General features: G+C 40.9%; 1 long non-coding RNA gene across 1 annotated transcript in view; it reads right to left on the minus strand.

Annotated features, from left to right (window-relative positions):
* LOC104942177 (uncharacterized) overlaps positions 1 to 589 on the minus strand; it is a 1,621-nt gene extending 1,032 nt beyond the window's left edge. Inside the window, exon 1 of the long non-coding RNA XR_797975.1 lies at positions 442 to 589. This is a non-coding gene — a long non-coding RNA (uncharacterized lncRNA). The remainder of the gene's footprint in view (positions 1 to 441) is intronic.
* Positions 590 to 2,999: the final 2,410 nt, after the last annotated feature.

Consider the following 2,999-nt stretch of genomic DNA (forward strand, 5'->3'; position numbering starts at 1 on the left):
TAGGTGTGTTTCTCCTAAAGAAGAGGGACCAATGAAAAAGGTTGTCATGTTGCCCGTTGGTTCCAGCATGGAAAGCATTACACTTAGTTACAATGGACATTATGCTTCTATTAATATAAAGGGAGGTCAGGTACCCTTTAAAACAGCTGCTAGTTATGGTACTGTTTTACTTAAGCACATTTCAAAGCCTCTTTATCTTGACTTGAGTAAAGAAGTTTTGAGTCAGTACTTTTAAGTTTTACCAGCAGTATTTTAAAGCACGAGTCATCCTTACTTCTACTTAAAGTACAGGATGTGTGTACTTTTGGCCTATCGGCAACAACAAGAAAATGATATCATCGTTTGAACGTAAAAGAAAATAACGAAAATGTGTCGTTCTGTGAGCCGGGTGATGCAAATATCCTGGAGAATGACAGATGTATGTTTTGTGTTTTCTTTAACCTTTGGAAGCGTGGTGCATCATCTTGCGCAGGCAGACTCTCCAGGTTGACACCGTTTTGCAATCAGGAGGCATTCACCGCCGTCCCTCTTCGGTTGCGGGGTTGATACGCTGCGCCCGTCGACGCCACACGCCAGGATCTCCATGCTTCAGCTCTGGCAGGAACCAAAACAAAAGCCTCCTGTCAGTGGCGGGAAAGTAACTTTACGCTCAAGTAGGTGCACAGATGGGTCAAAATAGCAAGCCACAATAAAATAGTCTGGGGAGCAAATTAATTGATATGCTACAAACAAATTTGGCCAGGACCGTTGAAATTTCGGAAACATTGGGTTGGAGATTAGAATTTTCCAAAGCGGCGGCGCGTTCGTTGCATGAAACACGTTGAAATAAATCAATGGATAAGTAAAAAAGAAAGTAGAAAGAAAGTTGAAGTCAAATGATTGAAGTCAGAACTAACACGTCTTCCAGATGTGTAGTATCTCACCACTGCACTGTAACCTTTAATTCATGTACCTTTTGTTAATTCATCGTTTTTATTATCTTTGCTTTTAAATGAGTGTTTGTAAAATGCTTTTTAAAAAATATGTTTCCCTTCATAGGCGCTGTCACACCAAGTACTTCCAGAAATAGTTCCCGGAACTGTTTAATTCCGAACTATCTAGTAGATCGCGTTCACACCCGGAATAATGTCCCTGAGGTAGGATTACGCAAATAAAGCCGGCTGACCGTCACTTCTTCTTCTTCTGCTTTGGTTTACTGGCAGGACCCGCAAAACCTTCAAGCGTAAATCGCACCCGAACCCGAGAAAATCGGCCAGAAAGCGAAACACCTCCTCATCAGCTAACCGCTCCCAACGATTTAATTTTGTGTTGCCATAAGTTAGTCCCTCCTCCGTTGGTGCGCTGGGCTAATGCTATCATAAATGCTGAAATCTAGCAAATAAAAATGCGCTTCACAAAAAACTTTTCTGAGTTACCGGGGCGTGGTTTGCAATTCCCCAGCCCAATCAGAAATTGGAACCTTTTCCTCGCCAGGAAAGTACCACCTCTCTAGCAGAACTGAAAGGGGGCTCGAAAAGGTTCCCCGAAAAAAGTTCTACGTTCCAGATCTTTTTGGTGTGAACGCAAAATCCCTAGGAACCTATCCTGGGAAAAAGTACTGCCGGTGTGAAAGCGCCTAATGGCCTCTTAATGTCTTTCATTTTGTAAAGCACTTTGAATTGCCTTGTGTCTGAAAGGGTGCCATATAATAAACATTGCCTTGCCCTTGCCTTACTGTCCTGAACAGAATTGTAGAGTTAACCATGTACTTTTGATACTTTCAATTTTATACTTATATTTATACATGTTCCCTTTCTACTTTTAAAAGCCAGTATTTTACCTTTTATACCTTAATTATTCGCCAGTTTCAGTTACTTGTTATCAATGTTCACCAAGTCAAAGTCTACTTCTATTGTCATCAGACATGAAAGATCGAAATACAGTTTCCCACAATCCCGAATACAAAAATAATACCCAAATATGTATAGGGCAGGAATATCTTTATCCTATATATACACAGCATCAACAGACAACATATACTACATATGTTGTAGTACAGGTGCACATTCTGTACCTTAATGTTTGGTTTATATACATTTATATATATAAGTATGGTTTATTCTATTTAATTGTGCCTTTAATTACAGATATTTTTACTATAACTCTACTTAAGTTGGTATAAAACTTTACATCTCTTATTTTGTCTTGAATTGGACTTTCACTTATATATATTATTTTTTTAGTTAACCTGTGTTACAAAACTCAATGACCACCAGGGATAAAAAAAAAAAGGCATCAAGGGTCAGATCGGATTTATTAGCGTAAGTCTACACTAGTAACTTCAACAATTATGTTTGGCCTTTATCTGTTAGGCCAGGTTATAAGGGAGAGGAGAACGCTCCACAGGGTACATTGTACAGCATTTCTGGCAGGGACTTCTCTTGGGCGGGAGAGCGCGCAGGTGGAACACAAAAGCTCCTAACAGTTACTCTCCCCTCTCCTCTTTAAATGTGAGCAGTGATTGAGGAGAGGGGGGGGGTCTCTGTTTGAAATGATCCCTGCTGAGCGTCTCTCTGCACGAGGTGTAGGTAACACAAGCTGGAGGTGTTTTTGCGTTTTCCGGCTAATCAATTCTTACAAGATTGCCCTGTTGTTACTGTTTTGCCCAATTTATCTAAATCCCCGGGGTGGTTGATAGGCATAGCCCGAGAACAGTTTGTTAAATAGAAGGGTGGCATTAAATCTGACTGCATATGGTTCATTCTAGCTTTTTAAAGAGGCCCTATTGCCGTGTTTATTTTCAGGTCATGTTATTTAGTGCACTCCTGTGACATGTTCCATGCTTTAATGTTCAAAAAAGCTCTTATTTGTCCTCATAACTGCAGGCAGCTCTTTTTCACCCATCTGTCTGAAACCAGAGCCAGCCTGCTCTGATTGGTTGGAGGCCGGCTCTGTTGAGATAGGTCAACCGCTTAGAGCACTGTCCCGCGCCCCTTAAACTTGTCCACGTACAATAGTGT

This window comes from Notothenia coriiceps, unplaced genomic scaffold (genome assembly GCF_000735185.1).
Source record: "Notothenia coriiceps isolate Sejong01 unplaced genomic scaffold, NC01 NC01_scaffold00004300, whole genome shotgun sequence".
Lineage (NCBI taxonomy): Eukaryota > Metazoa > Chordata > Actinopteri > Perciformes > Nototheniidae > Notothenia > Notothenia coriiceps.